A 24,091-nucleotide genomic window follows, 5' to 3' on the forward strand; every position below is an offset into this window, starting at 1 on the left:
TGATCAGAAATCTTTTTGTGAAGATGGAGGGTTTGGGGGTATGTTTTCCATTAGGAATTGTTCCAAGATATTCAAGAAAATGGAGACCCATAGGTCAGGCTTTAAATAATAAATGTACACTAGAATTCAACTACCCCACTTTGAAAACAAGAAAAAAAAGTCATTTTGAGAAAAGCCATATCAAGACTTGTTAAAACAACTTTTTATATTTCATTATAACCTTGTAGACAACATCATTTTATCCAATTGAAATTATACAAATTCTGTTTATGGGTACACAAAATAATGGGCATCTAAGATTTCTTTCCTTGATCAAATTCTGACATAATTCAAATAGTGTATTTGAGATCCCAACTATGTGTCACACAGTTATGGTTTGAATGCGAGGTGTCCCTCAAAAGCTCCCAAGTGAGACAATACAGGAAGGTTTAGAGGAGAAATGATTGGGTTGTAAGAGTCTTAACCCAATCAATGAATTAATCCCTGATGGGATTAACTGAAGTGGTAGTGTGTGGCTGGAAGAGGTGGGAATTGGGGGGTATCTATGAGGTATATGTTTTGTATCTGGAGAGTGGAGTCTCTCTCTCTCCCTCTCTCTCTCTGCTTCCTGATGATGCAAGCTGCTTTCCTCTGCCATGCTCTTCCACCATGATGTTCTGCCTTACATTGAACCCCAAGGAATGAAGTCAGTGTTCTATGGACTAAGATCTCTGAAACTGTGAGCCCACAAATAAACATTTCCTCCTCTATTACTGTGCTGGTCAGATCCTTTAGTCACAGCAGCAAAAAAGCTGACTAAAACACACACTATACAAGGCCCAGAATAACAAGGCTCAGTCTCTACTGTCAAGAAGTTCAAAATCTAGTGATGAAGATTGACTGTTATACGGGTAAAAAAACTCAGTGTTACAAAAACTGTGATTGCATAATGTTCAGTGTGTTGGAAGACAGTTCTCCATGGATCTCTAATTTTGTGCACATGTTTTTAGTGAGGTGCTAATTGTTCCTTGTTTTGGACTATCTTTTCAAAGATGTTAGTGTAACAGTCAATCTTAAAAGCTGTAGATAATTTCTTCTTGTGTAGAGGGCAGGTGGGATTATTGCCCATTATAAAAGACTGGCTTCCCTAACTCAGAGTACCTGTCCAATAGCATCACCCACTATGTTTAAAGATGCCTTCTAGTCCTCTTTGATTTATCTTGTAGGAAATGGGAACTAGAATACATGATAATACTTTGACTTCTGCAATACTATAAGAAATAACTTGTCCCTCATATCTTTTTTTTTTGGTGGTGGTGGGAATACTGGAGATTGAATACAGGGGCACTTGACCACTGAGTCACATCCTCAGACTTATTTTGTATTTTATTTAGAGCCAGGGTCTCACTGAGTTGCTTAGTACCTCACTTTTGCTGAGGCTGGCTTTGAACTCATGATCCTCTTGCCTCAGCCTCCCAAGCCTCTAGGATTACAAGCATTTGCCACTGTGCCTGACTTGTCCCTCATATCTTAACTCAAGCATCTTATGTCTTCTACCAGCATCCACAAAACTGAGGTAGTTAATTTGTTAGTTTGTTAGGATAACATTTCAGATCATTCATAGTTCTTGACACACACTACCCTGGGAATGTGAAGAATGTATACCTATTTTGGCAAGTACAGTAGGGATATTGTGCCATAAGAACAATGTTGGGAAAATAGAGTCTGTGAGGATGTGGGGTGAGAAAGGGCAGAGTGAAAGAAGGAACAAAGCAAAAAATTCAGGCAGAAGAATCAGCACAAGCAAGGTTGTGAAGGTGTTTTAATGTTACCCAATACTGTGAATATTTTTATAAAGGCAATGCAATTGATGGATAATAACTACATGATGATATAATCAGATTAAATTTTAGAAACATTATTTTGGTAATAGTGGAGAATAAATTGACTGTTCAAGATAGGAGGGAGGGAGCTCCAAAGACCAACTGGAAACCACTGGAGTAATACAGATTAATCATGAAAAAGTCTAAATTAGGAAAAATGGGTAAAGAGGACCAAGACTTAACAACATATCATGGAAGAAGAATCAAATAGGTTCTCAGAATAGATTTTGGGACTTGTTTAAGATGAATTCCGGTTCTTCTGTCTATTAAGATTTAGATATGAGGCAACCCCCAAAAGCCATGTGTGAGTCAAGATGAAAGGTTTTAGAGGTGAAATGAGTGGGTTATGAGAGCCTTAACCTAATCAGTGTGTTAGTCCACTGATAGAGATTAACTGGATGATAACTGTAGGCAGATAGGGTGTGGCTGGAGGAGGCATCATTGGGGTTATGTCTTTGGGCTTTATATTTTGTCCTTGTTGAGGGAGCTCTCTCTCTGTGCTTCCTGGTGCCATGTTCTTAGCTGCTTTCCTCCTCTACACCCTTCTGCCATGATGTTAAGTCTCACCGTGAGCCCTGAGGAACAAAGTTGGCCTCCTATGGATGGAGAAGTCTGAAACCATGAGCCTCTAAAAAAGTTTTTTCTCCTCTAAAAGTGTTCTTGTCAGGTCTTTTGATCACGGCAGTGAAAAACTGACTAAAACACTGTCTTTAATACCCGAGTAAATAAAGGTAACATCTGTTATGAAAGCTGAAGAAGGAAAGAGGCACCATATCACCCATGGGGGTATTTGGCTTAACATATATATGAAGGTATTTGGCTTAGAAAGAATGACCACTGTAGGCAGAAGGGGTGTGTTTGATGATTAATCCTGAGGGTTAGGTGGACTGAAAATGGTTACATAGTTAGTGAGTTAATAATGGGTAAAATGACTAGTCTAGTGGCATTTTTCATTTTCAGATCTCTTATCCACTCTCAAAGGATCTTGGCATTGTCTGAGAAGGTGAAGGAAGCAAAAGGGAGAGAAAACGCAGGGCAATATGTTTTTCTTTAATTTGACAAATATATTGTTCTTCTTAGTTCACTGCAAAAAGAAAGGAACAGACAGAGGATTTATGTTTGACATTGTGAGCCAAAGAAGGTATTCCTTATTAATGAAAGAACTCCAAAAGTATATTTTCAGAGGTGCTGATCTTAGATGACCCAAGAAGAAATATGTTCTTCTGGAAGCAGATACTCATCTTTGAACATCTGATCACTGTACTAAACTTGCTTATAACAGTACAGGGATAGAGCACTGAGTATGTGTCTCTATAATCCTAAAACATCCTATCAACCAATTCAGTTAAAGCAGTGAAAACCTATATAAGTCAGTTTTCTTGTTTGATTTTTACTATTATAGGCAGATATTTTATTAAGCTGTGATATGGTCTCAGAAAGTCAGTTTTCTTTATGGGTCTCAGTTTGGTGTCCAGCAACACAGTATGGTCTCACACCTCCATAGAACTGTAAGATCTTTTATCCTTTTAACATTGTAAGAGTGTTTGGAGAATTCCAGAAAAGAGTAAGCAAAGTGTATAGAGCACAACAACCTTGAAGAAATCCACATTTAGGGACTAAGGATACAAAGAGGAGTTTAAAAAAACAACAGTGAAGGATCATTTAAAAAGTGTGTTTCTTTCTTTTCTAAAGGAAAGTTCATTCCTAGTGATTCGTGAACTTTATGAGATGGTTGGTGATTGGCTGTTTGCCATGCCCATGGAGGGCCCTATGAAGGAAAATTAAAGCATGAGAAATTTGAGTAGGGTATAAAAAGTTTAAATTTCTCTTCACTATAAGGAGATAGGAAGTCTTATCCTAAACTCATTCCAAAATCCAATATTAAAAAGAAAATAAATTTTCCACTCATAATACTACCTACCTTGGCATTCCTTCAGTCCTGGCTGGACCCCATCATTCATTGCCTATATTTTCATTAAGGTATGCCTTGTTTTTCTCCAAATGAAATGTCCATTTCTTAAGAGCAGGGTGCCAGTGTACATTGGAGGAACAAATGCACTTTGACTTATTTGTTTAAAATGGTTTCAGTCTTTCTGAGAGACAGGGAGTTAAACTTGGAGGTGACAGCTTAAAGAGTGGAAACGTGGAGTTGGCTTGACTAAAGGAAAGAAATTTCATGGTTCTTCAGGCTCTGAGGGTGTCTGAATGGCCTTAAGTGGACCTGCGATTCCAGCATCTCAGCTTGCTGCCTGAACTGCCCATCACCCTCTTGCCCTTTTTGCACCAGGGTTTCTGAGAGAGGCAGCTTGTTTTTTCATCTTGTAGGAAACACATTCTCAGAAAACAGCTGCACTCAACTGTAGGATCCTAATGGTACATATCACTCTTGGTCTTTGGCAGGAAATGTCCTTGGCTCCTAAAATAACCCTAACCACAGGGTTAAGATTTTCCCATAATTGAAGAGTACTGAGAAAAAGAATCGAATGCATGAGGCTAATAGACATTTAATCCCACTGTACTCAACAATTTGGGTTTCTTTTGCAGTCACGTTGGTGATGGCAGAGAAGATTTAACCTCTGAGAATCCAGAGGTTAAATCCATGATAAAGTAATGAGAGGTTGTGAAGTGCTATATTTTGAATCTACAGTGTCCCTCAGAGGCCCTTGGGAAAAAAAGACTTGGTTATCAGCCTTTGGTGGTAAAATTGGAGGCTATGAAACCTTTCTAAGGTAGAGTATAGTAAAAGGAAGTTAGGTCACTGGGAACTTGTCCTTGATGGAGATATTAGAACCATGCTCCTCCCTCTCCTTGCTTCAGGCTGCTGTGAGATGAACAATTCTCTTCTGCCATGTACTGTTGCCATGATGTACTGTGCTGCCACAGGCCCAAAGCAACAAGGCTAAGCCATCATGGACTGAAACCTCTGAAATTGTGAGCCAAATAAAGCTTTTCCTTTTATAAGTTACTTATTTCATGTATCTTCTCACAGTGATGGAAAGCTGGATAACACATGCAGAGAGCTTTCACTTGGAGAGAGTTCTCAGTCAGTGATGGAGAATGATCACATGTAGAATGATTGAGGCAAAGCTTCTTAATTGATTTATTAGACTTAACTATACATGGTCTATCCCACACTTGTTCTGTTCCAACACTTTGACTGTTAGGGTTATCTGGAGCAAAATTTTCAAAATCAGTGTAAAGTCTACTTGGTTTCCCATTCCTTTCTGGCAGAGTCCTATATCTCTTCTTGAATAGTTGATGACTTACTCTGTTTTTTTTTTATATTGAGCCTAATGTGCCATCATTGCATTAAGTATTTGTGAACCCATTATCAACAACTCTGTGTTGATTTGCATAGAATTTCTTTATCCCATTCCTTATCAGGAAACTTCACTGTCTGTAATTGTACCTATTTGCATTTCTTCATACTCAATTCACTAGTGATAATTAAATGGATGCACAAATTTGTCAAAAGTGTATTGAATTTCACAGTTAAAATGGGTGCAGTCCATCATGGGTATATTATAGCTTAATAAAGTTGCTTTAAAATGGTGGTAAGCTTTTTCTCAGTTGAAGCTGGTATGATAGTCAACATAGTTATCACTCAGGATGGACTATGTCCATTCTGATTTGACAATTGAGTACAGAATTTTACAAAATAGACTTTCATCTCAGAAACCTTAGAATCAACCTGGAGGTAAAAAAAACAAATGGTAAAGCCCTTCAGGTCAAACATCTGCAATGTGCAACTGTTAACTAATTCATGTATTTGTTTATTATAATAGAATTGTTTTAGAGTGCAAATTTTATTTATATATAAAAATTATAGTTGCAATCACTTAATTTCATTACAGTAAAGCAATTAAATATAAATCACTTGTTTTACTAAGAATAATTAAAATTATCAAAATAATTTATTATTATAATATGTAGATCTCCCACATTCAATTACACACATTACTATTTGAAACTCAGATTCTATTTCTCTATAGAGACAAAGTTCCAGTCCAGAAGAATTCTAGCTATTGGAGCTTGGATAGATGTCTCTATTTCCTGTCTGAGCCTTTCTTGGTGGGATCAACCACCCTCGTGGCTACCCAGGGTCATCCTGAGGATGTAACACCTAGGAGGAGTATCCAGTGTCTGTGCTGCTGTGCCCGGGGCTGATTGCCTAGCAATGGACTTGCTGGATACTTTGGCACTAGTATCATTTGCCTCCAAATTTCTCAACCTCCAACTGCCTCTCCAAATTCTCTATGGTTGTTCACTTCTACAAGATGCGTCCCAATCACTTGCCCTTTGTGATTTATCTTTCTAACTGTCATTTCCCATTTCTCCTACATATCCTATTACTGAATTGTCAATACCCCAACTCATCTCCAATTTAAAATAATGCATATTTTTAATTCTGTTGACCATAGATATTTTCTTGTAAAAAACAATTCTGGCCCTGTCATTTATCAGCCATGTGAATGTGAGCAAATTTCCCAGCCTCCCTGATGCTTATAGTGTTCCTGTCTCTAAGGATTTTCTGAAGATGAAATGGGTTAATCTTTGTAAAGCAGAACAGTGCCTGGCCTCCAGGAGATGCTTTATACATGTGTGTTGCAATCACTCTCACTGGACTCAATGTTAAAAAACACATGTTAAACATACAGCTCACCCCTGGGATGATTAATAAAAACTGTCATTTATTAGGTACTTTCTTGATATTTATCTGAGTTGGCTGCATGAAAGTTTTGGGACTCTCTAGGACACACGAAGAAGGTGACCATTTGGAGGTGGGACACTGCAGAAGTGTTCAGACAGAGACTGATGCTGCAGAGGAGGAGGAAGGAATGCAAGTTTTGTGATTTTGTTTAAGGTCTTCACTTCAGTTATTTCTTTACTGAGACTCATTTTTTCTTGCCACATTCTATATTTTTTCTTGTCACTTTCTGCCTTTGGGCAGAAGGTTTGTTGATGACAGTTGCCCTCTTGGCTTTTATTAAAATCCATGCCCCCCAAACTCTGTCCTTAGTCCTGAAGGTCACATTCCCAAACTGGGCCCGATTGATGACCATGACAGCAAGAAGAGGTGACAGAAAGGCAATAAAGGAATCTGTCTTTCATGAGTATGAATCACATTTAATATGTAAAATGCAGAGCCCACAACCAAATCCCCCAGCATCAGTAACCCCAGGGAAGGGGATGCTGTGAAGGAAGTGATGGGCGGGGACATTTTGGTCAGCCTAGTCACGGTGATCACATCCTTGGAGAAGGATGCACGTCTTGGGGGGGTCACTCAACCCGTCAACCTGGGGGGTATGACTCATGATGCTTCTCAGTTACCAGTAGTCCCTGAAGAAAAGTGAAGGCAAGCTCCTGTTGGCAAAGGCATTTGTTTCCAAGCCAATTAAATGTTTAATGACCAGCTGATTGGGGCTTGGGCCATAGCACTGAAGAGGAGAAGGCATGATTTCTGCCCCTCTGGATCTGTCATTCTGCAGGGGAGTCAGGGCTCTCATGCATGAACAAGCATAGGATGACTGAACCTGGTGGCATTTAGTAGTCAAGACTCCATGGGTTCCTGGGAAAAGAAACTAAACTCACAGTGCTTAAATGAAGAAACTCAATTTATTGTCTATGCAACTGAGAGAAACAGGAGTCACTGGCATAAATTTATCCTGATTAGGTGAGCTACTTCCCTTTAATATGGTGCCTGCTACTGCAATTTTGGGTTTGTACCATACAACCTTAGAGACCTCAGAGGAAAGAGAAAGCACCTTTCTTCCAGTGTTGATGTAAAATTCCAGCAAAAGACCTAGATTAGTGTGACTTGGATCATGTGCTTGGATCATATGCCAACTGGAGGCTTTAGCTACCATTATGGGAAGTCCTGGGTATGTGACCTCTTTGGAAGTTTTGGTCCTACCCCGCTATAACCACACAGAATGGCAAAAAGAAAACTCTCTAAAATGGGGTAAGAGTGGAGGCTTTTACCAGAGGAAGGGGCAAAGAAGTCTGAAACAGCAGGTGCTCCTCCTGTGGGTGAGGGCTGCCCTGTGAAGCCCAGAACTTATAGGTGTGAGGCTCAGCCAAGGGGATCACACTGTGTGTGTGTGCTGGGGTGGGCACACAATTGAGAAGGCTCCTTGGCAAAAGCGGAAGTTGAAGGGAAGATGATGTCTTTAGAGGGGAAACTGCATTCTTCCTCTCCACAGGGAGAACAGGGGAAGAACAGGGAACTAGGCCAAGCTCCTCTCCTGTGGGGCCCCTCCATCAGCGAGTGGTGGTTATTGAATAGGGGCCCCTGATGAAGCCACTTAGCAGCACTCATGCTAAGGGGTGGTGACCTTCAACCCCAGAACTGGGGCGCTCTGGCAAAGGCAGCCGTAACCACCAAGAGTGTAATTTGTCAGGGACGCAAAGGTTAACATTTTTCTTCACAAAAACCATCTTTAATGACCATCAGCAATCAGGACCTCCGATTTCTGTCTCATTTGAAAGCTTTTAATGCTTTCAGAGGGATAGATGGGGTGACCTAATAGGTCTTTTCCATCTCTGATTTTCTATGATTAATGAAGTTCAATTGTGCAGAATGAAATGGTGAGTTTCTCAGTGTCAGTTCAGCTGTATTCCTTTTCCCTCCCTCTTTCCTTTCCCCATTTTTTTTTTTCAGACAGATGATAATCATGCACATTTTCTCTTAATGTTTCAGAGAAAAAAGGGACTTTTTCTTCTGAGCCAGGCTTTGAAAATGTCAAGGTGGGTGTATTTATCTGTGGTGTAAATTGTTACCAAATGCCACAAGCCACTCTTCACTCCCCCTCCCCCCTAGGACAGACAGGGTGACTACATGAAAGGCAATACAAGTACCAAAAATGTGAAAACACTTTTCATTGGGACAGTGTGTGAGATTTTTCCAGATACCTTCACAAGATACATTTGTTTAATAACATACAGACTTTCCTTTGGGATTGATAAGGACTTTCTAACCTGTTTTGTCTGAAGGGAAACAGGCTCAGTGCAGTAATTGGACTTGATCAGGGCCGTCCAGCCTAGTGAGGGGAAAGCTACAGCCAGGGTATGTTGGATCCCACTCCGCTGCACCTGGGGGTTACAGTACAATTTTTGAAGCATTTCTTGAGGAAAATTCTAGAAAATTCATTAGAACTTATATCCCCTTTCAACCTGGATATTTTGTTTGGTCAGAAGTCCTCAGAGTTATGAAACAGGCCTGTAGGGAACTGTTTTGGGAACTGTTTTAACCTTCATATATCGTTTGCATTTGGAAGAGAAAGGCTTTAAGGAAGGGGTGTCTATAAGGTTGTGTAATTAGCCTCCTTTCTGGCTAAAGGACACATTTGAGCTCCTCTGAATTCCTGGATTTGTTGTTGGACAGAGAGGGTAGGGGAGGAACCTCAGACAGAATCCCTGGCAGGAAGTGTGGAGGCTTCCCTAGTTTGATAGTGGGAGTCCCAGGACAGACCTGGAAAAAGGCTATGTGCTGATTTTTAAAAGAAAACCCTAACCAAATTCTGACCCAAAGCCCCAATTGACTGAATTTAAACTAATCCTTTGTTTCTAAGATTCTAGGAATTCACATGAGAAAAACAATTACGGATGTTCTCATCAGTCAAAACATTCTGACCTGGACCACTGCAGATTCCAAGAACACAGAACACAGGCCATGGCTCTTCATCAAGGCCCTCCAGTACTCAGCCTTGGCTGGTACACCTCTTAAGGGGGCCACGTGGGTCGATTTTTGTTTCAGTTATTTTTTTCACTACTGTGACCAAAAGACCTGACAAGAACAATTTTAGAGAAGGAAACATTTATTTGGGGATTCATGGTTTCAGAGATCTCAATCCATAGATGGCTGACTCCATTCTTTGGGATCTTAAGTGAGGCAGAATATCATGGCAGAAGAGTGTGGCAGAGGAAAACAACTGGGAACTTGGTAACGAGAGAGAGAGAGAGAGAGAGAGAGAGAGAGAGAGAGAGAGAGAGAGAGAGAGAGAGAGAGAGAGAGCTCTCCTCAGCACAACAACATATAAACCCCAAAGGCATGCTCCCAAGGACCCTCCTCTAGGCACACTCTACCACCCAGTGAGTCCCCATTAGGGGATTAATGAACTGATTAGGTTAAGACTCTCATAACCCAATAATTTCACCTCTAAGCTTTCCTGCATTATCTCACACATGACCTTTTGGGGGGACAACTCATATCTAAAGCATAACCATGCTGCAGCTGGCCAAGGCCCTGTGATTTTACCTAGCTCCCTGTAGGAGGGCAAGAGCTTTCTTGGATCCTTCTCTTGGGAGGAGTCAGCTGGGCTATTTTCCTTTTGCTGGAAATTACCCTTCTCCTCTCTGCCTCTGTAAATTTGACAAATGTAGTTACCTCCTGTAAGTGGAATCATGCAATATTTATCATTGTAACTGGTTAATTTCACAACATAAGTGTTCAAGGTTTATCCATGTTGTAGCATGTGCCACAAAAATGTTTTAAGGTTGAAAAACATTGTGTGTAGGTATATGCTATCTTTTGTTTTTCTATTCATCTGTCAGTGAACACTTGGGTGGTTTTCTTCTTTAGTCTCTGGTGAATAATGTTGCTAAGAACATGTGTGTACAAATATCTTGAGTCCGCTTTTAATTCTTTTGGGTATATATAAGAAATGGGATTGTTGGATTATATCAGTCTAAGTTTAATTATTAACCATCATATTATTTTGACTATAGATGTATACACGTAGACATAGACTCTCTATATATAGTATTCTATTTTATATTCCCTCCAGTGATGTACAAGATTCCAATTTCTTCATATCCTTGTGAACACCTGTTTTTTTTTTTAATTTTGATAATAGCTATCCCAACAATGTGAAGCTATGTCTCATTATGGTTTTGAGTTTAATTTCTTTAATGGTTAGGAATGTTGATCATCTTTCCATGTACTCATTGGGTTTATCCATGTTTTGACTATATTCTCCAATCGAATGCTTATCAGTGGTGGTTGTCTATTAAAATCTCCCTTGAAACTATTAAGAAAAAGAGTGGTGTTTGGGACCTACCAATAATTTTAAATCTTAGAGATTGAGGCCCAGGCATCAGCATTTTATATATATATATATATATGGTCTCAGCTCTAGGGTTTTGATGCAGAACTTCTAGATTTCTTGGAATTTCCTAAGAGATAGGGATTATGAGAAAATTTTTGTAATCCAGGAGAATCCTGTTTCAATAGTAGTTGAGTTTACATTAATGAGAAGACTCTTGAAGAATCTCAAGAAAACTTCAGGCTGGGGGTGATTGTCAGAGGAAATAACCATGTGATTAGAAGACTGGACATTTTAGTCCTATCCCTAAACCTCTAGGGAGGGAAGAAGAGTGGGAAATTGAGTTCAGTTACCAATGGTCAATCATGCCTATGTAATAAAACCTTTATAAATACCTTAAGTGATGGGACTCCAAGTTGGTGAACACGCTGAGGAGCTGAGAGGTTATGGTAGCTCATATCCTATCCCTCATACCTTGCTCTTGCATCTCCTCCATTTGGCTGTTCAGTTATAAAAAGTAAAGTGCCTTCTTTAGTTCTGTGAACTGTTCTAATACATTATCAAATATGAGGAGGAAATTGGAACCCTTGTTATTGCTTTGGGGAATATAAAATTGTGCAACCACTGTAAAAGAAAGTATATGAATTTCTCAAAAATTTAAACATAGAATTATATAATGCGGCAATTATAGCCAGTGGATAAACTGGTACTATAACTGGTACTATAGACAATTAGAGTACAGGTGGAAAACCTGGATGTGCAACTGGTATCTGAAGAGGGGTTGGTCTCATGGGATTGAGCCCTTTACTCATAGGGTGTGTACTAACTCCAGGGAGTTAATGTCAGAATTGAATTGATTGTAAGACACTCAGTTTGTGTCTGAAGAATTGGAGAATTGTTTAGTGCAAAAAGCAAACACATTTCACCAGAAGTGTGAGTAAAACAGTTCACCTTCTTTATAATAAGAAAGGAGCAATAATACCTACTTGGAAGATTGATTTTGAGGTTGGACTGAGATAATGGGACATATGATAAAGAACATTTAGTAGGTAAATGTTGTGGTAAAAAAAGGAGGAGACAACTGTGCTATTCTGTGTATTGATGATAGTAAGGGGAGGCCTACTCACCCTGGAAGAGAGGCGAGACAGGATGAGAATGATAATGGCGAGGAGCAGTGGTTCATAGCTCTGGCTACACATTAAAGTTAACTGGAGATTTTAGATTCTCCTGAGGAATTGCTCATCACACTGTTTTCTACAGAAGAATCATGGTCTAGGGCTCTAGAATTGGTTGGCCACCACCTCCCAGGTCTGTTTTAGGAGTAAATCTCATTGTAGAGCCATAGGAGGCGGAGAAGCTGCTTCAACCTCCAAGGAACTCACCTTCAAACATAGCCTGAAAATAATATGAAGGAAAAACAGTGCTGAATGCTCTCTAAATCTCCTTTGCTTCAATGTGTATTAGCAACAAGGTTGGGTAAGTAATTGATTTAAACATGATTTCTTATTTGATAAAATATTCCTTTAATTTCCAATTCCTACCCTGCAATGCTGGCTCACATGATTGGGATAATGCTACTATTATGTTCTTTCATCTTGTAGTATAACAAAGAACCAGATGGTATAATTTCAATAAAAAAATATTGAGTTCAGTTTCTTTTGTCTGCTGTATGCATTCAGGAAGGATTTTCTTTGATATAATAAGGCCATTATTAGATTTTAATTAAGTGACAGGTGATTATGAGAGCCATGATTTTAGCATTTTATACCCAAGTTTTACAAAGCTTAAAATATTCTATAAGGATTTTTTTTTTTTTAGAAAAAGTTATGTTTATACCCAGTCAATGGAGAATCTTTTTCAGATATATCTTTATCTCTATCTGGAATGCCAATCACTTTAATCAATTAAGAGTGTACTCCGAATTATCTTCTTCTGTAGCCCTATTTATTTCCTTTGTGGGTTCAGTTCCTTTTAATTAAAAAATGTCTGTGCACATGGATTTGGATCAGAAGGATTCCAGGGATGGAAGCTGTATCCAGGAACAACTGTTGGCAAAACTGGAAAATGGTCCCTGTTGGCCTTCATCAAATACAACCCCACTCAACCTCCTACTTGCTCCCTCAGTCCTTGTTACCTACTCCCTTCCAACACCCAAAGCCCTAACCAAGTTATAGTATTTTGTTAATCCATGGTGTAAATACCACACAAGGGTTGATTTCAGGTGGCCAACTTGAACTCTTCATGAAGCAAGGGAAGATATGCAATTTCAGCTCCTGTAATCTGATCTGGTGGGAGCTGACTCTAGCACACCACTGGCCCTAATGCTGTCTGTTTTTTTTTTCCTACCATCTATGTCAAAAAACCACGGTCTGAATAAGATTTTTCATCAGTCATTTATACTTTTCTGTGAACTTCTGTCTCTTAGTTCCCCATTTTAGAGAATGTACTTTTCCACTGTGGAAGAAAAACATGACTTTTTCTGTGAATGAGCAGGTAGACATATCATGGAAGACGAGAAGAATGATTTCCACAAGTCCATTTCCACATTTCAGGGTGAGAAGAACAGGTGAGAAGACATCCTGGAGGGCAGGGCTTGTGTCCTGAGCCTCTTGACTGTATGACCTCAGGCAAGGCATGCCTCTTCATTGGCCTCAGATTTCTTATGAAGGAGTGAACCAGCTGTCTTCCGAGGGCACTCCCATTTCTGATACGTTTTTACCTCTCCATGTGGCATCTGACTCCAACTGTGCTCGATCACAAAACCACAAAACTATGAGCTGTGGCAAAACAGATTAACAGATTATTTCATCATTTTTGTTTAACCAATTGAACATTTCTAATAGGAAGAAACTGAAGAAGTAGGTAAGGGAATTAATGCGCTTCTTTCTTAAAAAAAAACTTCACAAACTTTGTAATACTTTTAGCTTGTCACCAGCATTTGTTAGTACACAAAGAATTTATCTATTCCTTGTAATCAAGTGGTATTTATCATACAGTCGTTACCTTATTAAGCTATAATAAATGTCTAGTTAAGTGCATATAGGCTGTTTCCATTGCAACTTAATTACTAGCCTAGTTAATTAGGCAATACACTCCAACACCATTTTTAATTCAAAGGGTTCCTTGGCTTTATTAAGCAGGTTCAAAGAAGGACCAGGAGACCCAAAAACCTTAGTTAGGGGAAGTAGAGAAAACCGTGAAGCAACTTCCATTTATACAGTGCCTATTATGTGCGAGTATTTTGTAGAAACCACCTCTAAATTCTCACAATGACTCATTTAAGACTTCAGATATGGAAAACACTGACTAGAGGGCTATGGACTGAGGGCCTGTTTGCGTCTTGCCAAACTGCAGGGAGAAGAGGTGGGATAACAGGGATCCCTGCCACAGTACTGCTATCAGAGAGCTCTTTTAGAGCTTCTTAGGAGTCCATTCCAGTGCCACATTTCTCTTGAGGAATTATTTTAGGAACTACTGGGAAAGCTTAGTCAATACTTGGGCATTTCTCATGCAGCAGGTGAATAAGTAAATTTTATTTACTTGTTTCATGTTAGCTTAAGATTCTGAAGCACATCCAATCCTTCCTTTAAGGAAACTGGATTTTCAGTTGTTGTCAGTCTCCGTATTTTAGAGAGAAAGAAAGACTGCAGGGAACAGATATTGATAGGGAAAGGTAAGGAGGATGGCAGGAGATTGGGTGGGGGCAGGAAAGAGGAGAGAATAGAGAAACAAATTTCTAGACTTCGCACTCATGCTGAGTATTAAGTCCTTAGGACTTGTAATGTTCCTTGTGGAGCCTGACAGCCTAGTTCTGATGAGAAAAAAAAACACATGAGCCTAGGAAATTTGTGGCAGGAGATTTTTAGACTTGTTGAAGGGGTGGGGTTTGGAAAATGACTATAATGTATTTGAATCCTCACTTAATTTCTAGAAGCAAGACTATTTTCTGATACGTTGTGACTTGCTCTGAAATGAGATTCAGAATGCTTCCTTATGTCAGCAGTGTGGGGTAAATGAATCAAAATAAAATAGGTGTAAAGTGTTGACATCTTGTTTGTTAGTTTTCTGTCACCATACTAAAAGATCTGACATAATTAACTTATAAAGAGAAAAGATTTATTTTGGTTTGTTCTTTTGGAGGTTCCAATCCAAGATTGACTGGCCCCATGGCTTTGGGCCTGTGGCAAGGCAGCACATCATATCAGGAGGATGTGACAGAGCAAAACTGTTCACCTTGTGACCAAGAAGAAAAGAGGGAACAAGTTGGGAATCCCACAATCCCTTTTGGGGTCATGTCCCCAATGACCTAAGGACCTCCCATAAAATCTCAAAGACTCCACTATCTCCCAGAAGCACTCTGTGCAGATCAAGCCTTTAATGCATGGGCTTTGGGGGACATTAAGATCCAAACTATGGCATCCATCCTCCCACCCCCAAAGTAGGTGCTTAGGACTCATAGGAGGGGTGTCAGCTTCATGTTCTCTGGATTGTCATTTATAAGGACATGATGATTTGGTGCTATATGGTTGATTTCAAGACTAAGCAAAGGGTGGTCAAAGTTTTAAAACATTTAGAAAAGGACCTTACATATAGATTAAATTTTATAAATTTATTGATTGAGTCACAGGACTCATTTTGATCATTTTATAATATGATCCATTGAATAACATTTCTAAATGAAATATTTTATTTTCTTGATTACTCACTGACAACTTACTTCTGAACCATGTTTATTCTGTTAATTACTTGTTCAGTCTTTGGAGAGATGCTATATGTCTATTTACTAATTAAAGAAGGAACCTTGTATAATTCACCATTCATCGGGTCATAAGCATCTAACACAATATCTGATACATAGTAGACACTACCCATAGTAGATAGTAGACCATTTGTTGAATGAACTCATTTTTTTCCCTGGAGTAACATTTATGTAAAGGTCTTGGGTTGGCCACTAAAGAAAGAAAGGATGTATATAGTTATTAACTTGAATATATGTATATAGTTATTTAACTTGAAGCCAAACTGACCAAGGTGAAGCATGCACAGGGATTAAGGTCGTGTCTGTCAATGTCCATCATCTACCAGGTACACTCTTGGCCTTGGAAGTGCAGCAATGGACTAATCAGGTAAAAAAATTCTTGCTTTCCTAGCATTTACATTCTTGAGAGAGATGACAATGCATAATCAATTATGTGGGGAGGAAATAAGGGAAGTGTGATGATTAATTTTAGGTGTCAACTTAAAAAAGGGATACCAAGATAGCTTGTAAAGCATTGTTCCTAAATATGTCTGTGAGGGTATTTACAGAAGTAATTGGCATTTGAATCAGTGGACTGAGTAAGGAAGTTCCACCTAATAGGGGAAGGCACCATCCAGTCAGGTGAGGACCTGGATAGAAAAACGCAGAGAAAAGGTAAGTTAACTCTCTTTCTGGATCTAGTAATAGCCTTCTTTATCTGGCTTTGAACATCAGAACTCCAGGTTCTGTAGCCTTTGGGCTCTGGGAATTGCTCTAGTAGCCCTCTGGTTGCTCTGGCTCTCAACCTTGAGCTTTGAGTTATTCCTTTGAATTCCTTGATGTATAGGGCTTCAGAACCAGACTGAGGTATGTTACCAAGTTACCTAGTACTCTGGCTTATAGATAACTTATCATGGGACATTTCAGCCCCCATAATCCCATGATCCAATCTTCACAAAGATATCGTCTTTATCAATCAATTTATCTATCATTTCTCTATCTATCTACCCATCCATCATCTATCTATATGTATCTATCTAAACATCCATCTATCCATCCATCCATCCATCCATCCATCCATCCATCCATCCATCCTATTGTTTCTCTTCTCGGCAGATCCCTGATGAATACAGACAGGGACAGATATAGGAAGAAGTGAGAATGTGTGGGAATAGATGAGGTATTGAGGAAAGATCTCCCTGAGAAGGAAACTTGTAAACAAATACCTGAAGGAAGTGAGGGAATGATCCAAGAAAATATCAGAAAAAACAACAACAACAAACAACGCTGATAGAAGAGCAAGTGTAAAGATTCAGAAATAGAAATATATCTTTCACACCAAAGGAGCAATGAAGAAGTCAATAAAAATGAATTGGGATGGGTAAGGAGAAGAGCAATAAAATGGGGTTCACAGAAGTATCAGGAGTCAATATCACACAGGGTCATTATAAGGACATTGGATTTTACCTTGAGTAAGGTAGGAAACTATTGAATTTTGAGTAAGTGAATGATTTTACAAGATCACTTGGGCTTCAAAACTGAGAATAGATTGGAGGGTAAAAAGGATACGATTAGGTAGACAGGTCTGGAGATTGAAACTGGTGAGATGATGATAGTTCTGACTAAGATGGTGACAGACAAAGTGAAGATAGTGAAAAGTAGCCATAGTCTGAATATAGTTTGAAGGTAGAATCAGCAGTATTCTCTGACTATATGGTGTATAAATGAAAAAGAGGAGACAAGGATGATCCCAAGTTTTCTGAGTTGAACAAAATGATGAATGAAATTTTCATTTACTGATATGGAACAAAAGTGTAGAAGAAGTACATTTGGAGGACTTTGGAGAATTATTAAGAGTTCAGTTATGTCCTTTTTATTTTAAAACATCTTTTTAGCATCAAGGAGAAGATGTCAAGGAGTTGGTTATGTGCATGAAATTGGAATTCAGTCAAGAGTTCTAGAATGCAGATGTAAATTAGGAATTTAGCCACTAGAATAGGTGAGATCATCAAGATAATGATTATAAATAAGTAAGAGAGGTAACTCAAGGTGGAGCATAGAATTCAGGAGAAACTGGAAAAAAGATAATGAGAAAGTGAAGTAAGTGAGGTAGAAATTAATCTACAAGAAAACCATGAGGAGAAAATACTCCAACGAGGAGGGAGTATGTCTAGTTCTGCTGGTGGATCAACTAAGATAAGAACTGAGAATTAACCATACATTTGTTGTGTTTGATAAAGCAGACATCACTGGTATACTTAAAAGCATTTTTCCAAGAATTGGTAAAATCTTAACTATTGTATACTCACACAAATGAGAGAAAATACTTGACAGAAAGTTTTCAAGAAGTATTATTGCAAAGGAGAGCAGAGAAATAATGTAAAACATAGAGGTGGATATGGTGTCAAAACCTTTTTTTTAAAATGGTGGAACAAGCAATACCATGTTTGTGTTCTAATGAGAAAGATCCAATAGAAATAAAAAGTGAAGATTCAGAAGAGAGAGGAAAAAATTAAAGAAGAATAATTATGGAGTAGAAGAAATTAATGGGTCCAGTGGACAGTCATATATAGAAATAAAATATATCACACCAAGTTAATGAAAGGCAGGAGTATGATAAATAAATAATGTAACTTTATTCTTAACTTTTCATGAAGAAGTAGAATATTTTATTAATGTAGGCTCCGACTAGTAAAAGATAAGTAATGAATCTGTAGAGCAACCATTAACACAGATACTCACAGACACACACACATAAAGAAACATAACTAAAACATTAGTGAAGGAAATAAAATAGAATTCTAAAACATTGAATTAACAAGAAACAAGCAAAAGAGGAGTTGAAGATCAGATGACAGAAATAGAAGAAAAGAACAAAAAATGGAATTAAATTTAGACACAATGATTATATTAATTAGAAATGGAGTAATCCTAGTAAAAGTACAGAGATTGTCATACTGCATGGCTGAAAAAGACCTAGCAATAAGTTGTGTAATAAGAACACTTTAAATATAAAGTCACTGACAGGTTGAAAGTAAAAGAATGGAGACTATATAGCAAAAAAGCATCAAGTAAAATCCAAACCAACAAAGCAATCCCAAACGACAAAAACAAAACTAAAACTACTCTGGCCATCTTATTAGAAGACCAGTTGAAAATGGTCTTAAACAAGATATTATCCCCAAATAGACTTCCAGATGAAAATTCTAATACCACTGACACAGAAAAAAACTTCATAATTTTAAAAAGGTCAGTTCGTCAAATGTGTATATCTCAAAAAAAAAAAAAAAAAAAACAAACAAACAAAAAAACAAAAAAACAAAAAAAAAACCTAGGAAATACATGAAACAAAAATGAACAGAACTGAATTGATGAAAAGACAAATGCATAGTCAGAAAAAGTGACAGGATAAATCAATAGAAAGAAAGCATTAATGATATAATTTGGGTAACATTGTCAAATATTTGGTTTAATGTACTTTTTATAGAACCCTGAAGCAGACAATAGATTATGTATTCTTTCAATCACAGATGAACTATATACCAGGCATGACCAAGTTCTAACTAATTAAACAAGTCTCAATAAATTTCAAAGAATTGAAATCAGGCAGAATGTGTTCTCTGAAGGCCACACATTAAATTATAAGTCAATAACATAAAGATATCTAGACAGGCAAGTATTTAGAAATTAAATGACATACTTTTAAACAATTCATAGGTTCAAGAATAAATCTCAAAAAATTAAAAAAATATTTTGACAATAAAAATTTGATACCTCAAAATAAGTGAGATATAGCTTAAATAGCATTAAAAGATATTTGTAAGTCTAATGTCTGTATTAGAGACAAAGAACTGTGTAAGAAGCAGTTTCTTATCGTTCCATTTTAAGAAACTAGAAAAAGAAAAGCAAATTACAACCAAAGTCAATAGAAGAATGATAAAAATGAATATCAACAAAGTGCAAATGAACAAATAAGACAGAAAATGAACAAAATTGGATTCCATAAAAGGTTTTGTAAACTTTATAATACTATAGCAAGACTGTTCAAGAAGGAAAATATGAATCACCAATATTAGGAATAAAAGGAAATTAATAGTTTCCACAAATATTTAAAAAAATTAGACAGTTTGAATTGTATTATGCCAACAATGTTTACAACTTAGATAAATTCATTGAAAACCATAACTTCTTTTTATTGGCAGTACGAGGATCTAACCCAGCACTTGCTCAGCAAGCACTCTACCACTGAGCTACATACCTCGCCCTGAAAACCATAATTTTAAAAGCTAGCATAAGAGGACCTTAAAGGTCTGAACTATCATTTTTATTTTGTAAAAAAATAAACATTTCATTTACAATTTTAAAATATTATTTTTCTTTTTAAAAATATTATTTGTATTTTAAATAATGAAAATATTTACAATTTGTAAATAAAAATTTTTCCACATCAAGAGAATGAAAAGACAAACCACAGACTAGGAGGAAATATTTGCAAAAGGCATGTTGACTTGAAGATTATTATCCAAAGTAGACAAATAATTTTTAAAAATTTTTACCGACTGCATTTTGATTCACTGTACACAAATGGTTTATAACTTTTTGCTTTTATGGTTGTACATGATGTAGATTCACAACATTCATGTAATCATACATGTATATAGAGTAATGATGTCTGTCTCCTTCCACCATCTTTCATGCCCCTGCCCCCTCATCACTCTCATTTTCCTCTACATAATTTAAATTTCCTCCATTCTTCTCTTACCCTCATCCCTCCACCCCCATTATGTATCATCATCCACTTATCAAGGAAAACATTTGGCCTTTGGTTTGTTTTTCACTTAGCATGATATTCTCCAATTCCATCCATTTACTTGCAAACACCATCATTTTATTCTTCTTTATGGCTGAATAATATTCCATTGTGTATTATATATACCACAGTTTCTTTATCCATTCATCTGTTGAAGGGCATGCATCTAGGTTGGTTCCACAATCTAGCTATTGTGAATTGAGCTGCTATAAACATTGATGTGGCTGCATTACTGTAGTATGCTAATATTAAGTCCTCTGGGTATAAACCAAGGAAGGCTTAGTACTCAACAGTAAGGAATAAAAAGAAAAACCAGCTTGATTAAAAGGTGTGTCACTAGAGGAGGTGCCCGGAAGTGAACTGAAGATCTTGATTCTGCCCTGGTAGGTTCTTGACTTAAAGACATTTCCAGAACATAAAAAGAAGGACAAAAAAACAAAAAATTTATTCAGGAGAGTAAGCAATAGAGCAGGATATGGCCTTCAGGGAGAGGGAGTGTAGGTGCTTGAGAGTGGGGTCTTCCTTTGGGGGTCTTACTCTTCTTCTTTTAAGGGAAACTTTGCAAATGGTGAGAATGAGAGGTCTGTGGGGTGGTGTCAGCTTAATGAGCTCAGATTCTTTGGATCATGGAGTATAACGGGTGCCATGGTGATCTGGTTCTTCTCAGAATCTTTAGGTTGATGTCATCTAGTTAATATACAGTGCTTGGACTGTACCCATACGGTGGGTCTCTAACGATTTCTCTGCAGGCTTCCTTCAAACCATCTAAAAATATATTTTGTAAGCTAACGAGGTATATAGACACCAACTAACTGGACTTAGAATACTCTTAAGTTTTATTGTAACTTTTAAGAATTTAGGGCTGAAGGAAAACAGATTTGGGAGCAAAAGTGAAGGTGTTCAAGGAGTTTTTAGATTTAAAGCCACAATCCCTTTTTCCTTTCCTGTTTGTATCCTTTCTGTCAATCCTCATTTCTTCTATCCTACCTGAGTTAGGTCAAAGACCTTGGCAGAAACTCACCAAAGATCTACAGACAGAAAATAAGCATATAAGTGCTACAACATCATTGGGCAAATTAAAACAATAATGAGACACCACTATATATTTTAGAACTGCCAAAATATAGAACATTGACAACATTAAATACTAGTGAGGATTTGGAGTGACAGGAACTCTCATTCATCACTGGTGGGACTACACGATAGTACTGCTACTTTGGATGACAGCTTGGCAGTTTCTTGTAAAACTAACCTTGTAGAGTAGGGTGATGATAGTTAACAAGAGGGTGATGTACAGTACTATTATAAAATGTAAATTAAAAGGGATAAAAAAGCCAAACATGCTTTTACCTTATGACCTAGCAATTGCACTCCTTGGTATTTACCAAAAGGAGTTGAAATATTTTTCTCTACAAAAAACTTTGCACATGGATGATTATAGCATTTTTTAAAAATAATTGAACAAACTAGGAAGCCACCAAGATTTATTTCAGTAGATGAATGGATAGATGAACAGTGGCACATCCAGACAACAGAATGTCATTCAGCGCTAAAACCAAGTAATCTATCAAACCATGATTAGTAGTGGAGGAAACGTAAATGCAAATTACTAAGAAGCCAGTCTGAAAAGGTTGTGTGATTCCAACTACATGACATTCTGTGAAGGGGACAGTAAGAAGATCAGGGGTTGTAGGTTAACCAGAAGGCAGGAATAAACAGAGGATATTTGAAATAGTTAAACTACTCTTTATGATACAATAATGATGGATATATGTTGTTATACATTTATTCAACTCTTTAAAATGTAAAACACTAAGAATAAACCCTAACAAAAACCATGGATGTTGAGTGCTATAGACATGTCAGTGTAGGTTTATCAGTTGTAACAAATGTGCTGAGCTGGTGGAGGATCTTGATCCTGAGGAAAGCTATGCATGTGTAGCGGTGGAGAATATGGAAAATCTCTGTTCCTTCCTTTCAATTCTACTGTGAACCTAAAACTGTTCTAGAAAACAAAGACTATTTTAAGAATAAGCAAAGAAAAACAAATGCAAAACAAGAAGATTCTGGGCTTAGTGACTTTTCTGATAACCTGTATCATACTTTAAAGAACTTTTACAAACTTTTAGAAAGTAGAAGCAAACAATTTCTAATTCATTTAAGGAGGACAATATAACTCTGCTAAAAAAATTAATCAAGGAAGAACATTATGAAAAACAAAAACTGCAGACTAATGTTCTTAAGGAATATAGACCCAAAAAAGTTTTGACAAAATATTGACAAATAAAATATTACAAAATACATAAAGGATAACCATCTTTGACCAAGTATGGGCCATACCAGAAATGAAAGGCTAGATTAATATTAAAAATTTTACCAGTTGAAATTATTATGGTAAAAATTTGAGTATAGAAATCATATATTTTAAATGACTAGATAAAACATTAATACCTCCTGATGGTAAAAAAAAAAAATACTCAGAATCATATAGTAGAAGGTAGTTAAAGTAAAAAGAAATCTTACTAGAAAAGATTGTCATGTAAAAAATACAAAAAGAATGAAAGAAATAAACTAGAACTTAGTCATAATTATATTTTACAAATAGATTTAAAATCAATTATAAGATGAAGATAAGTGGGGAGTATACTGATCATCTGTAATTTATTAAAAACAGATACAACTAGATTTAGTAGGAAGACACAATTTCAGATATACTTTCAAGTATCAGGAAAGTAGATCTTATTTAAATATAAATAAACAAAAATAATCAAAACTAAACAATGCAAAAAGAGATTCTAAGCAAATACTAAGTAATTATAATTCTTAAGCGATACTAACTTTAGACTTTTATGGAAGCAATTTTATCAAAACTTTAATCAAATGAAAATAGAAGACATTCATAGAAAGTCTGTATCATACAGACATCAATATTCTCTCCAATTTTCCAGAATCAAATCCATTTCAATTTTAATTTTGGAAGTTTTATTTCATGGAACTTGACAAGGTGCTCTTAAAATTTATATGGAAATAATCACGTTTATTCTTATTTAAAAAGAATTTGTGAATTTTGCCCTTCAGAGATTAGAAGTTAGTATAGAGTTATACTAATTAAAATAATGTGGTTTTTGCACTTGATTAAAAATAGAAATAATAGAACTTTTTTTTATATTTGTAACATTGAATCATAAATATTCAATTGACCATATATAAATTTTAAAGACAAGCCATCAATATGAAGATGTTTGCAATAACTTTATTCAGCAAAGGAATGAAACTATAAAGTTCTTTATAGTTATAGAAACTATAAAGTTCTACAAACCTGTAGTGAAAGATGAATAATTTAATGGGAAAATGAACTAACCGTTAATTCATAGAATAGGATGCTCCGATAGCTAGTACATATGAACAGGAGCTGAAATGCATCAGATGTAATAAAACACATTTTGAAACAAATTTTTCTTCACTTGGCAGGCAAAAAGTTGAATAATTTGAAGTCCTGGTAAAGATCTAGAGAGACAGATTTTTATGCACTGTTGACAAGGGGAATAGATTGGTAATGATGATTTTGGAGAGTAATTTAGCAGTGTACTTTAAAGTTGAGAATGTTAAATCTTATGACCTCCCAACTCTATTCTGT

Source organism: Sciurus vulgaris (genome assembly GCF_902686455.1).
Source record: "Sciurus vulgaris genome assembly, chromosome: 13".
NCBI classification, from domain to species: domain Eukaryota; kingdom Metazoa; phylum Chordata; class Mammalia; order Rodentia; family Sciuridae; genus Sciurus; species Sciurus vulgaris.